Source organism: Schistocerca gregaria, chromosome 4 (assembly GCF_023897955.1).
Source record: "Schistocerca gregaria isolate iqSchGreg1 chromosome 4, iqSchGreg1.2, whole genome shotgun sequence".
Classification (NCBI taxonomy): Eukaryota; Metazoa; Arthropoda; class Insecta; order Orthoptera; family Acrididae; genus Schistocerca; species Schistocerca gregaria.
The window spans coordinates 545,793,352-545,808,948 of NC_064923.1; the positions used below are offsets into that span (position 1 = coordinate 545,793,352).

General features: G+C 35.4%; 1 protein-coding gene across 1 annotated transcript in view; it reads right to left on the reverse strand.

Moving 5' to 3' along the window:
• Positions 1–702, reverse strand: part of LOC126267803 (cilia- and flagella-associated protein 157-like) — an 86,124-nt gene extending 85,422 nt beyond the window's left edge. Inside the window, exon 1 of the mRNA XM_049973108.1 lies at positions 575–702. The gene's annotated coding sequence lies outside the window, so the exon portion shown is untranslated. The remainder of the gene's footprint in view (positions 1–574) is intronic.
• Between the last annotated feature and the right edge of the window lie 14,895 nt (positions 703–15,597).

Below are 15,597 nucleotides of genomic sequence, written 5' to 3' on the forward strand. Positions count from 1 at the left end.
ACATCTTTTAATAACAAAAGCCGCATTGTAGTATTCGTCTCCAAGCACAGAGGAGAGGCGTTGTGTGTGCTATCCTTCCCACACATGGAGGTTAAAACGTACCTTACTTCTCGTATATAGAATAGATTTTAACCTGTCCTGACCTCCTTGACGCCACCAAAAACTGACGAAGGGAATTGCACGCATTTGTCGTCGGCCGGTGTTAGCGCATTTTACCTCTGGCGCCAGCCAGCCACTGTGAATGCAGCCTTTTGTTCCGTTTTTATCGACTGAGATATGGACCCTAAAAAATGGTAATAAACAGTATTAAACATTCCACAGACAAACGTCACATCTCCCGACATTTTAGTACAACAAACAGTACCTAAAATTCTGCGTCTTGGTGAGATTGTTAAAGTGATGTATCACTGAAAATGTGTATTTTCGTAATATGCAAGCATAAATACGTATTTCGACCAGTGACCTGAGTGTGTGAATTGTCACGATAACTCAGCGAACTCTTTCTGAACGTATCATGGGAAATCTGTCATTTACTAATCTACTATTTAAGCAATTTGAGAGTTTGACAACTTACATAAAATTCGTTTCAGTATTCTACAGGCAGATTAGGTCAAATTTTTGCAAATTTCAATGCGAACCACCAAACACGTCCACAACACTTGGCTATAATCGTTTTAATTCACCATTGGTTTGTGTTTTCGAGTTTCCCTACTAATGTTTTGTAACTTGCGAAATAGAACTTCCTCACTGCTTTTCAGTTTCCAAGGAGTAATGAAGAATTCATAAAACAAAAACAGCCGCATCAGAATATTCAAGATCATATCTCATTCTCATACAAAACAAATCAAGTGCCGAAAAATTTCCTCTTTGATTGTCTGAAAATTAATTGGATTTTTCTTCTTCATAGCCTACACAGGAAAGAACTTTCGTACATAATAAATTACAGTCCTTCATTTGGGTTAATATCTTCCTTTTAATTGTGTCTGAAATCAAGGTTGCTAATCTCACCAAATATTCTGTTAGCCTGGTTTTCTGTAGAACTGAGGATAACAATGTGGAATGTGGGGTCTAGTTTAGCAGGGGATACAACCCGTCGGCTTTGACCAATGACGTCAGAATTCGCCCGAGAGCATGTATTACAAAGATGAAAGAGCAGAGAAGAATGTTCAGAAATAAAGAAATGCAAGAGAGAAAAACTGTACTTCACATATATAAGGGCCAGTAGTATTTTCACGTTAACGATATCGCGTGTTTGTATCTTAGTATTTCTCCGCAAAATACAATGGAAAGAAATGAATGAAGTATATTACTAGCAAAGAATACACCACGTTACATGTATGTCAGTTGTATCTCGGACGTCGTTCAAACTGTATTGCTGAAGTGCAGTACGGGATACAAGTTCAGCGTAGTCGATTTCTTAGTTTCAACTAGCATTGCTGTCCTGTTGTTCACTTGAACTATGTATCCCCTGCTTCACTAAACCGTAAATGAAACACCCGATACAAATTAAAAGCTCATTCGAAGTGTGTTGTTTATGTACAGTACGGAATACGAGTTTGTCGTAAGTCGATTTCTTCGTTTTCACTAGCATTACTGTCCTCTTCTTCACTTGAACGATGTATCCTCCGCTTCAGTAAACCCTAAGTGCAACATGGGATACAAATTGTAGATGTGTTGTTTATTTCGTCTCCGCTAATACTAACAGTCTTTTCTTACGTACATTTCAGTATTAGTGATGACAGAAGGACCTACGTATGTTATATATGTATACCAAACTTCCGTTGACCTCGATATATGTACACTCGTAACGAAAAGGTGGAAATAGACCTATGTTACATTTGCAACCTGTAACTCAATTGAACTACACGGAGACAAGAAGACGACACATGTACAATTTGCATCCCGTACTTCACTATGGGGTGCAGTTTTCTTGTTGCCTTGGACGTTAATAGTATCCCATTCGTTACTTGAGCTATATAGCTATACGCAACACTTGTATCTTGCTCGCCAATTGACATATGTAGTGTCAGTGTAAAGGCTAAGTGAAGGACGGGATACAAATTTCAGTTGTGTCGTCAGTGTAAAGGCGAAGTGAAGGACGGGATGCAAATTTTAGTTGTGTCGTCAGTGTAAAGGTGAAGTGAAGGACGGGACACAAATTTTAGTTATGTCGGGGGTTTCGCCTGTAATATAGCAAGTACACATTTCGTGACGTCATTGGTCAAAGTCGACGGGTGGTATCGGACACTAGAATTTATCCGGTTGTATCCCGTTCTTCAGTTGACCCAAATTCTGTAACAAAGAAAAATATCTTCACCTGCCACAGAACACATTAATGAAAACATTTTGCCACAAATGTACACATCACTTCTTGAATGCGTGTTTGGTTTAGTAATACAACACAGTCAGAGTGACGTCACAGGGAAGTGTCACCATGGTGAAATATGGGGGTATGAATGCAATGAGCCTAATGTTATAGGCTAGTTAAGATGGCGGATATCTGCTTGATGTTTATGATTTAGTATCACCTGCTCTCTTTTTTTTACCTCCATGTTTCTAACCATGTATTAATAATACTTGTGTTAATACGTCAACGCCACTAATCTCTATATACAGAGATCAACATATTCCGGGATACAACCCGTCTGCTTTGACCAATGACGTCATAAGTGAGACAAAGATGCTACAATGGACAATTTTTGAATGGAACAGATCGTATTCGTAAACAAACGAATGTAGCATGCCATAAAATAATATATTTAAAGCGATTATTATTTACGCGCGAATTTCATTTCAACGAGTTGAAGACGACTGAAACAAATAAGAACACGAAAGCAGATATATTATATTTTCTACACGTACTGCAAATACGTCCTAAATAATGAACCGTCGAATAGCGTGAATCGGTGACTAGAAGCAACCTATGTAGGAGGTTATTTCTGGTTAACGATTCCAATTTTACTGTTTGTTGTGCAAAAATATTATAACATATCAGAAACGTGTTTAAAAATGATCTTGTTAGTGAAATACAGAATACGACTAGACTTTAAAAAACGAAAATCTTTAAACACATTACTGCACACGCAAAGAAATAAACCGCAAAAATGACCAAACCTTGCAACCGATAATTACACACTACACGAAAGTCACACCAGCTACAGTAGCTCCAAGTAATACCCAGTAAAATCGATACACCAAGAGTGACAGTAAAAATAAAAAACTCTAGCAGAAACATGAAAAAGGAAAGCAGGAAAATGGCTACATAAAAAGAAACTTACCACATATGAACTTCCAAAGGAGTCTTAAAATCGAGACTGACAAGAACAAAATAAGGACATAACAAGAAATAATAATGTTAGAAGGTCAAACTGTAACGGAAGAAGGAAAATCCAGAATAACTAATGAAAAAATAATAAGGAACACAAACTGCCAGGCACGAATGAGGTACCACCCAAATCAGTTCTTCCCTACCACCCGCCCTCAATCGGATGCAAAATTTTAAAATAATAAAAAAAATGAAACCACCAGTGAATCACATAAACCCTCCAGCAAAGTCACAACAATACCCCTCGGCCTACTGTTGTAACCAGAAAATATTAAAACGACAGAAAAACCTCCTTCCAGAGAAACAAAAAAGTATCACTCGCAAAATACAGTAACATAAACAAACGCAACGTAAAACAAGAAAGAAGTACCAGACCCACTAACACCTAACTAACAAAACGAGACTTTTACATTTTGCTGGCTACTTTCATAAATGCAAGAAATAAACAATAACCTTTAGGAATACTCTTCCTCAGACGGTATTCATCTAAATGGCCTTGCAACACTGAAATCCTTTGCTTTCCCCGCCTGACAACAGATTTCACAGGCCACAGCTCCCCAATATCCCTCGATAATATTAGTACATGCCCCCGTCTTATAATCTTTAAGCTGAATATTGTGATTCGCGACCAAATGATGATAACCCCTTGTATGAAGCAAACCCATCCGATGTGGCTACAGAACCTTCTTCCACATATTCTTCTATTAAGGATCTCAAGACTTCCTTTGTCTGATTTGATACAACCCTAAATACAACATGAGCACAATCTACTCCAGAAACGTACTACTCCAAAAACACAAAGCTCAACAACCTCGTAGCCCCTTTCGTACTTTCTCTTTACAAAATGTGACTTCTACTTCAACTATAACCCCTGGCTGCCCCCAATGACCTCCTATACTTCATAAATTCCCCGCAGACTTCTCTACAAAAACCAGTCGACTACAGTGCCACACGAAGCCCCTGCTTCATGCATGACAGATTTGCAAGAATATTCATAGCAAAAATTGTAGGTTAGAATGACAATTGCTTTTAAATTCAGCCTCGATCTTTCGAACCACGTCCCCCTGCGTATAGATCTCTATTTGTTATTTTTTTTGCATCTCCACATGTATACGTCGGAAGTTCGTGATAATGCAACCTTGTCAAACCCACATAATTCCCACAGACACTGCACTTGCAAAATTCAACAATGACGCCCAGTGTCTGCAAAAATTTTATAGTTAATTTACGGTCACTAATTTTCTGAAGCACGATTTCCGCAGGAAAAAAAAAAATTACTTATCCATAACGAACGGAGCGAGAAATCGTAACCTTATAAATCACGACTACTTTCATTAACAAAAGATGCATAAACAAATTACGAGATGAAAACAAACGCGCGTAAGGAGGAAATCCATAGAAATCATTTAACGTTCATCGACAGCAATCTGCGGCACAAACAAAATAACATCAAATAGTACCTCATTGGTCAAAGCCGACGGTTGGTATCCGACACTAGAACTGACCTGAATAATCAATCGGTTGTCTGCTGTGAATAAGCGCCATCACTGCAAATTGAAATAAATGGATTTGTTTTTAAAAGACAGCGCTAGACATTGCGTAAGACTCTTTTCGTTTACGTTGATTTAAATAATTAGTTCTTTCGAATTCTTTCGGTACTTAATTTCATTCTTATTGAGTCTGAGATAATTTGAAAGAAATAGCTTTTCATTTAGAAGGATGTTTAGTTTTTCATTTTCGTTTGTAGTTATGGACTTATCTATTCCCTTGAATATGGAAGACTTAAAGCAGGCTTCAGGCATAGATATGATGGTAACCATTCGACTTTTCCAAATGTCTGCAGATTACGTTTGATGTCGTGAGTGCTGCGAATATATGCGCCTGTGAACATATGTGTCTGCTCGTCGTTCTCACGATTTATTTGTATGGAGGTGTAGCAAGGATTGACTATGGTGCTCAATTACACGAGGAGCATGGTTTGAGATGCTGACATTGAGGGATATAAGAAAAAATTACGTACTACTGGTGTTTGAGGTATCCTGTATGGTTGTGTGTGCATGAATGTCGTGTGAGTGAGCGTACCGTTTTATACTGGTAATCGTTTTATAGCAAAGTTCGTGGGGAATGTATAACGTATAGGGGCTTTGGGGGGGGGGGGGTTGTGTTATAGTCGGAATCGATGAGTCTCATTTTGGCAAAACCAAGTACAACAGTAGGTAACCTGTGGTGAGATTAGGGGTTTGAAGGGCTATAATTTCAGGTCCACAGAGTGATGATGCAGTTTTTAAAGTAGTTCCTAATCGAATGAAAAAGTGTTGGTGAAATTAATTGAATACCATGTTGCAGAGGGTTCTGTAGTTACTTCTGATAGTTTTTCTTCATATAGGGATTTGGGGAATAGAGGTTTTCAGCATCTTGTCGTGAATCATAATATTGAATTCAGATCTTCATCAAATGGAGGTGGTACCAATAGTATAGAAAGTTATTGATCAGCCATAAAATCTCTTGTAGGGAGGGGGCACGACGCATTTCGACACTACAGAGCGATTCAGATGAATATACATAATGTACTTAATATAAATTGCCCAATTAAGTGTTTCCTTAAACATGTTGGGCAAATGTATCGTCCAAAATTTGTTAGTTAATTTTAGATTGGGATGGAGGGAGAGGAGTGTAACTGGTAATTAAGGAATACAGTGGGGTTAGTTAAAATATTGATGTGGATGTTCTGGGATTGATCCATCATTCTTCATTTTCTTATGTTAGGTAATTTTCTTCTGTGGATATTTTTTTATTATTTTACTTCATTTCGTTGATGTGAACTTTTGGTTTTATATATGTGTATATATACCAGTTATTTCGTGATGCTGTGTTTCTTGTTTATGTGGGTATTTGTTTATTCTTGACGCCAGCTTTGTTTTTTTTGTGGAGGAGTTTGCGTGTGATAAGTTTATTTTTTTTATTTTCATGTTGTACTGAATTTGTCTGTTTTGATGTATTTCTTTGTCGTATTAAATTGTTATGTGTTTATCGTGGGTTCGTCAGATGCAGTGGAGAATACAACTTTTGCAGTCGTTGCTCTTTTTCCCTTACTTAGTACTAGTATCACTACGTTTTTTTCGGTTCTGTACAAGGACTACTTAAGGTGAAACGACTGACATACGTAAAATCTGTATACTGGTGCCAGATAGACGAAAAAAGCGACCTATGTAACACTGATGTCATTTACCCATGTGTCAACTAAAGAACAGGAGAGAAATGTTAGGTATGTGACTATATTTCGCCTTCGCTAGCAGTAGTATCTTCAGTTGACGTTTACTGTTCTCGTTTTTTTTGTCGTCGCTAGAAAGACAATGATAATTTTAAGCAAATACTATTCGTATCGAAGGAAAAAAAATATCCCATACTTCAATTGAACTCTGTGGGTCAACTGAAGTATAGGGTATAATATATGTCGTTTGTTTCCTCCTCCGTGTAGTTGAACTGAGGCCCAGGATGCCAATTTTATGTACATCGATTTTTTTCACTTTCGTTAGCGATAGTATCCTACTCTTTAGGTGACCTATATAGGTCAACTGAAGTATATATAGGACAACTGAAGTATGGGATGCAAATATTTTGTATGTAGGTCTTTTCGCCTTCGCTAGTAGTACTATCTACCTAAGAACAGAATGCTAATAGTTGCAGAAGCGAAAGAAACTACACCTGCAAAATTTGTTTCCCGTACCTCAGTCGACCTATATAGATCAACGGAAGAATAGGATACTAATGCTAATGAAAATGAAGAAGTTGACATACGTTAAATTTGTATTCCATATTTCAGCTAAGCAATACAAATCGACAGAAGTTCGAGATACATCTCATTTATATGTCAACTGAGATATTCCGTGCTAAGGTTCCTTCTATCCCTTTTTTTGTTCACTTTTTACCGAAGTACTGGAACTCAAACATGCGATATTCTTAACATTATCTTCGAAATATTACTAGATGTGATGTATGCCAACCATCTGTTTTATCTCCTGCATTTGTTTATGAACACTCGTCTTTGTTGTTAAATCTGTCTAATAAATCATCTCTGGCAATTCTGACGTCATTGGTCAAAGCTGATGGGTTGTACCCCGTTCTTCAGTAGCCCCCAAAATTTTGCGAAATAATAGAATCTTCAAAAGTTCTGTGCAAAATGTATAGCAAGACTTTTTAGGTCAATTCTAGTGTCTAGTTCCACTCGTCGGCTTTCAGGGATGACGTAATACCTAAGGCAGAGACGCTACATAGTGAAAGCAACCGACCATATTCGTAAACAAAAGAATGTTGGATACGTTAAAATTACAGAGTTCATGTGATTAATTATTTAGTCACAAATTATAGCGACAAGAATGAAAAGTAATGTAAATAAATAAGAACAGAAAAAGAAGTATACATATATATCATGCAGGAACAAAACTTTACAACAGCTTACCAAGACATATAAAATCTCTTACTGAACTACGAAGCTTTAAAAAGTCTGTGACATCCTACCTTCTGAAAAACTGCTACTGTTCAGTCTCACAGTATCTTATGCAAGAAAAAATGTAATTTGTAACTTTAATTGTAGGAATATGTTATAAATATACAGTATTTCAAAAATTTGTAATTATTAACTGTCTAGATCCAATTTGTCATAAAAAATTATAAAATTAATGTCTGACATTTGAAAATCCAATAGCTAAAAAGGCTTTCTGTCCAAAATCCTGTGTACAATATATGTACTTAAAAAGAGATTTATATGGACAAATAAATAAACATGTCTGAAATAACTTATTGTCGTAATTTATGCGAGTAAGGAAAGCACAGAGATCCTTTAAATCGAATACAGTATAGTGCGCAATGAAGCCATAAATTTATCAGCAGCATTAACTCTTAATACTAATTGTTAAATCTAACAGGACGAGTAAACAAGTAACGAAAACTGACAAAAAGTAGGCTATAAGAAATACTTGAATCGGTAACTGGAACTGACCTATATAGATTAATTCCAACCATTCTACATTTCGTTATTTAGACAGTTTTAACAACAAACGTGTGCACTGAATTGTTACAGTATTTCTATGTACGCTATTATTCTCTTCATTACTATGAAAAAGAGAAAAATTCGGAAGCTATACCTACAATATTTATTAGTTTTTCATGCTCGTTCTCATGTCGATAAGAAATTTACAAAAAAAAAAAAAAATAGTACACAGATTTACAGCAAAAGTGCCCAAAATTATGAACCATCGAAGAGTTGGAATCAGTAACTAGAATAGATCTACTATATATGTTAATTCTAGTTAACGATTCCAGTCATTCGATGATTCATTAATTAAATAGTCTTTCAACACGTGTGTGCACTGAAATGTAGGCTAATATGATTTCTGCACTTGTAATTGCTCCCTGAACTGCTCCAAAAAGTTACTAATATTGGAATTGATAACTAGAATTGATCTATATAGGAGGACAGTTAGTTACCGATTACAATTTTTGCTATACACTGGAGTTGTTTTAGAGAGCAATTACAAATGTAGAAATGCTATTACTTTTTGGAGCATACAATTGCAAAAATAATTTACTTATGAGTCTGTGACTGTAATTGACCTACATAGATTAATTCTAGTTATTGATTCCAATATTCCTTTTTTTTTTTAGATAATCGTTAGTCTTTTACTGTCTTTTCATTTAGAATGTAGATCGTTGGTTTCTCCACACTTTATGTTACTGTTTCGTATTTGTTGTTATTCATTTTATTTTTCCCGTTTTTCTGTAACATTTTGGCTTCTGTCCACCTGAAACCTTAACTTTCCTGCCTGTCTCCAGTTAGCTTCAATAATTAATAGTAAAATTAACGCTATGTTATAACGGTATGACTTCACCATGTGCTTTAATGTAATACTCTTGTCTCTAGCAACAGCGAAACAAGGGAAATGACATAGTTCACAGAAGTTACCACATCCAGTTGATGGTGTTGCAAGTGGTGATCTCCATGGAGGTCTCCTTATACCTCTATGGTAGCTTCAAATAAATATGATGTTGAAGGGAAGGTGATACCAGGTGCCCCCACTAGTGTAATACTAAAAAAATGCAATGACCTCCATAAGTTGACAAGTGGAGATTTTGCAGTTATCAGGGCAGGGGCTAATGATGTACCAAAGAATGAAGCCAAGTTGGCAATTCGTTCACTACATAAAGCCTTGTCAGCATTACAAAATACAAATACAAAGGTGATTGTAGTTGGTGTACCACATAGACATGACCTCCCTTAATGGTCTTGTGTAAACCAAGAAATTCAATCTGCAAACAGAAAACTAAAAAAAATAGTGAAAGGGTTCCATAACACTTGTTTTATTGATACTCCTAGTAACAAGGAGCTTTATACAGCACATGGACAACACCATAATGCAACTGGTAAAGAACTAATTGCTACACAGATTTATGAATCAGTGGAAACAAACAGGAAAGTGTACAAAACAGCAAAGAACTTAAATGGAAGGATACTGAAGTCTCAGATAAAGAATCAGTGAGAATTGATACTAACACAACTCCAGCACAAATAACAAAAGAATCCTTAAAAGTGAACTCTGTTTGTGTGGAGAGGACAATTACTCAAGCAATAAACTTACCCAAGAGGACAGTGCAAAAGTTTGAAGAAGCAGCAAATGAGGTGGCAGGAAAGAAGGCACCATATAAGAAGAGAGACCTACTTGCAAAAAGAAGAACAGCAAATCAAGCTCAAGGGATGAGAATACCAACACGTGGAGTACGGCAATCAACCCGAAAAAAGAAACCACAATGGAGGGGCCAGGATTTTTGGTGGGATCAGCAGTGGTTTCACAGACGAAAGCAGTTAACAAAGTGAGTCATCAAGTGGATGAACAGGTATGTGACTATCATAACACACATCACAGTGCATCAAGATTACAGACATTAATGGAACCTACAACTTCAAATATAAAGTCAAATTGCTCTTAGAGGAATACAGACAGAGGCAAACTACTTACTTTTCTACAAGTTAACATACATTGTATTAGAAATAAAATTTTAGAATTAGAACATTTATGTAACACTGAGCATGTAGATGTTATATGTATATCTGAGCACTGGCTAACACAAGAACAAGTAAATATGTTCATTCCCCAAGGGTATGTTGTGGGAGACATGATATGTAGAAAACAGAGAAAGAATGGTGGGGCGAGAATTTTTGTCGAAGAAGGAATAATGTTTTCCAGAATTGATGTATCTACATACTCCTCAGAACTAGATGGGGACTTTAGTTGTGTAAAACTAATGAATAAAAACATAGTGGTAGTTAGTCTTTATAGGTCACCAGATGGTGATGTAAATTTGTTTATTGAAAAATGTGAATTAATAATTTTAAAAAATATTGAAGAGTAAAACGAGAATTGCTATATATGGTAAACACACAGAGACCAGTTGCTAGGACATTTTTGTATGTGCTAAGATCATTAGACCTCTATTGTACAAATAACTGTACCAAAAAGAAAACTGCTGAAGTATGTCTTCGAAAATGTATGCTTAATACCATTAAAACAAGCGAAAATCCGTATTTGATGCACTGGAATATAAATGGCTTAAATTCTAAATCTTCCAGTAGCCTAGGCTACAAACTCGATGAGTTACAAATCCTTCTCTCAGAATGTAAAAACATAAAAATTATTTGTTTAAATGAGCATTGGCTTAGCTCTAATACAATAAATATTTTAAATAAAATTGAAAATTTCAATGTTGCAAGCAGCTATTGCAGGGAGAAAAAATCTCACGGAGGTTGCTGCATACTCCTGGACTCTTCTATAAGCTATGAAGCGAAAACAGATTTTAATTTTTTAAATGAAGATTGTATATTCGAAAGTTGTTGCATAGAACTTAAAGACCTTAATATTTTAATTATTTCAATTTATAGGATTCCAGACAGGCATTTAGTGACACCATTCCTCTCTAAATTCCAGTGCTTGCTAAACAAACTAAAGAAAGAAAAGAAGAAAAAAATTGTAATAGCAGCAGATTTTAATATAAACATTGCAAATGACAATAAAGAATCAACAAAATTTATTGATTCAATTTTTCGGAGTCCACCAGAGAAAATATTCACTCAGCAACATGCATCGACAACATTGTAACAAATTATAACTTTGATAATGTAAATAAATTCTGTCTAGACTTAGGTCTTTCTGATCACTCTGCCTTGTTTGTGTCACTACCAAAAACTGACAAACATAATATAAAGAAGACTTGTATCAAAAGGAGTTTCAATAAAACAAATATTGAAATATTCTATGAAAAACTAAGTAAAGTTAAGTGGTGTTTCAGGGATGGTGATTCAACAAATGAAAACTTTAGTACATTCTTAAACAGTTTTATTGAAGTATTTAATGAAACTTTCCCGCCAAGATCATATTGCAACAAAACATCAAGTAAGATAAAATGGATCACACCAGGAATAAAAATATCGAGTGAGAGGAAAAGGAAGCTACACAATCAACTGAAGTACAACAAAGATCCTGATTTTGTAAAATATGTTAGCAACTATAAAACTATTTTCAAAAAAGTTGTGAAAGCTTCAAAACAAATGGCAAATAACAAATTCATTCTAGGGCAGAAAAATAAAACAAGGGCAGTATGGTCTGTAGTTAAGTCTGTATTAGGTGTCCAAAACCATAAACAAGATATCTCAGAAATCAAACTTAAGGAAAAATTGGTTGTAAATCCAGCTCAAATATCTGAGTGCTTCAATGAATACTTTATAAATGTAGCACAATCTGATTTAGACATAGCAAATTATGAGCAGAAAGTAAATAGTTTTGGGTTAAAAGACAATACCACTCAATGTCTTAAAAAATTCAACACAGTCTCAGCAAAACTTGTTGAAAATATCATACTTTCCTTGAAAGACAAAAACTCGGCTGGCTGGGATGGGATACCCACCAAAATAATTAAAAAAGTTTACAACGTAATAGCTCATCCTCTCTCTCTCATAATAAACAAATCCTTTGAAGACGGTTACTTCCCTGATCTCTTGAAATATGCGGAAGTAAAACCATTGTATAAAAAAGGTTCAAAAGATGATATGGGAAATTATCGCCCCATGTCTATACTTCCTGTCATATCAAAAATATTTGAAAAAATTGCTGCTTTACAGATACAAAGCTTCATCACACAGAATGATATCATTTCACCAAACCAATTTGGCTTCCAACAAGGCAAAAACACAGTAGATGCAATAAATGAGTTTACTGAAAAAATTACTTCATCACTAGATAGGAAAGCTAAGGTCGCAGGAATATTTTGTGATCTTACAAAAGCATTCGACTCTGTAAACCATGCCCTCATGCTTTTCAAACTCAACAGGTATGGAATAAGGGATATTGCTTTGAAATGGTTTGAATCATACCTCTCGGAGAGGAAGCAAAGGGTAATAATCACATCAAATGGAGCAGATTACTTCTCAGAGTGGAAAACTGTCACACAAGGTGTTCCTCAAGGCTCAATTCTTGGACCCATTTTATTCTTGTTCTATGTAAATAACTTGCCTCTCAATATAAATACTCATTTAACTTTGTTTGCAGATGATACTTCTGCCCTAATTGAAAATGAAAATTCTGAAAATGTACCACATTGTGTCATGAATACGTTAAGAAACCTGGAAACATGGTTCAGTCTAAATGGCTTAAGGCTAAACATTTCAAAAACCCACATGATGAGTTTTAAATCCAAAAAGTCAAAAACTGAAGAAATCTGTATCACTCACAACAATCAAAAAATGAAAGAACTTGACTCAGTCAGGTTCCTGGGAATAAACTTAGACAAAACTTTGAGCTGGAATTCTCATATAGAATATCTAGCAAATAAATTAAACAGCCTTGCTTTTGCAATGGAAATTTTAGCCTGTGCCACTGATATGGCCACCAGGAAAATAGCGTATTATAGCTACTTCGAATCAGTTATTCGATATGGCATAATTTTTTGGGGAAACTCTGGAAACGTTACACGGATCTTAAAATTGCAAAAAAGAATCGTTAGCAACATGTGCTCTGCACAGCCAAGGGCATCATGTAGACCATTATTTAGAGATCTAAAAATATTAACTGTTCCCTCTCTATACATCCTTGAGGTGATTCTTTTCCTACGCAGGAGAGCTGATCGATTCAAAAAAAATCATTTTGAACACTCGTATGACACGAGACATAAAGAAAACTTTATGCTCACCTCTCATCGCTTAAAACTGCGTGCTCAGACTCCTCAGTATATAGCCATGAAAATTCACAACTCTATAAAAGGGTGTGGCATGATGAGTATGAAGGTAAATATTTTAAAAAGCAAGTTACATGATTTTCTAATTAAACGATGCTACTACTCTGTGGAAGATTTCATGAAGGATGAAGTGATACTTTGAGCTGGATCCCTAAAATGGAATAAAAATTTCTGATAGTTATAGTAGATGTAAATGCTATAAGTTTGACAAATTTTAAGTAAGTAAATTCTTCACAAAGTATTACTGTAAGTATGACAAAATTGTAAATAAGCTAATTGTAACCTTGACGTGTCTCCTGTACATCAGACATATAGTTATAGTAGATGTAAATGCTATAAGTTTGACAAATTTTAAGGAAGTAAATTCTTCACAAAGTATTACTGTAAGTATGACAAAATTGTAAATAAGCTAATTGTAACCTTGACGTGTCTCCTGTACATCAGACATATGTTCTGAAATATTGTACGTTATGAGATAAATAAAACACATTTAACATTTAACATTAACATGTAAGAACGCCTGTGTAGACAATATTATTGTGAATTTCCATAGGGAGGATTTTACAATTAGACTTGCAGGAAGTGGACTTGCAGATCATGAGCCACTACTCCTTACACTCTGTTAGAGGCAGCCAGTTAAAACTGAAGAATCTAAAGTAGTAGTGGTACGAGGACAGAAGGAAGAGTACATAAATATGTTTGTTGATATATTAGGAAGTGCAGATTGGGACTTTATATATAATTGTCAATCTGGAAAAAGGGAAGCTGAAATTAGCTTTGGTAACCTCTTTAAAAAATACACAGATTTAGGGTATTCTTGCTCACCAGTAAAAAAATTAGATATCCAAATGAAAGGAAAAAGAAAATTCTGAACTGGTTCACACAAGAGCTAGTAGAAATTAGAGGAAACTTGCATATGCTGTACCAGATGCATAAACAAGCCTCTGACCAAGGGGCAGAACAGAGTGTGAACATTCATAGATCATATCTGAAATGCAAAAAATACTATGAAGCTAAACTTCTTCTGGCAAAAAAGCAAGCAGTGGAGAACTATATAGAAAGAGCTCCCAATAAATGCAAGGCAGCCTGGCAAATAATAAAACAAGAGAATACACCGAAACACACTGAAACAGCTCTGCTTCATCCTGAAGAATTAAATGAGTACTTTTTAAACTCAGTTAAAGAAATAACTAACAGTATCAAAGCAACAAATACATCTGCAATGAACCTTGTTGGAACACCACTGCCTGTTAACCTGGCATTTCAATGGAGGTCTGTCACACCTGCTGATGTTATAAAAGCTGTATCCAAATTTTCAGGTTATAAAAGTATGGGCTGTTATTGGGTATCAAATAACATAATTAAAAAGACAGTAGACTCAATCACCAAACCATTAGCTTATATTTTTAAGAAATGTGTAGAATTTGGAGTTTTTCCAGATGCACTCAAGGTATCAAAAGTTGTTCCAGTTTTTAAAAAAAGGAGACAAACATCTCCCCCAAAGCTACAGACCAGTCTCCATTGTTCTAATATTATCAGAGGTATCTGAAGCTCTGAAACACACACAAATAAGAAATTTCTATGAAAAACACAATATCCTATGTAACAATCAGTTTGGCTTTCGAAAGGGGAAGAACACAACAGGGGCCATCTTGGAAATCATTGACCAAACCTTAACAGCTTTTGAAAATAATAACATGGTATCACTGGTATTATGTGAACTAAGCAAAGCTTTCGATTGCATTCCTGTTGACATACTACTGGGGAAACTAGAGTTTTATGGGTTGAGAGGGAGCACTTTATCTCTGATAAATTCTTATTTAAGTAACCGAAAACAATTCGTTTCAGCCAGAAATTTAAATTCTGCCATCATGGAAATCAGCACAAGGGTCTATCCCTCTTCTTCATTGTCGCTATTAATGATTTATCTAAAAATATAGCTCACCCTGTTGTGTGTTATGGTGACGATACAACACTACTAACCACACATC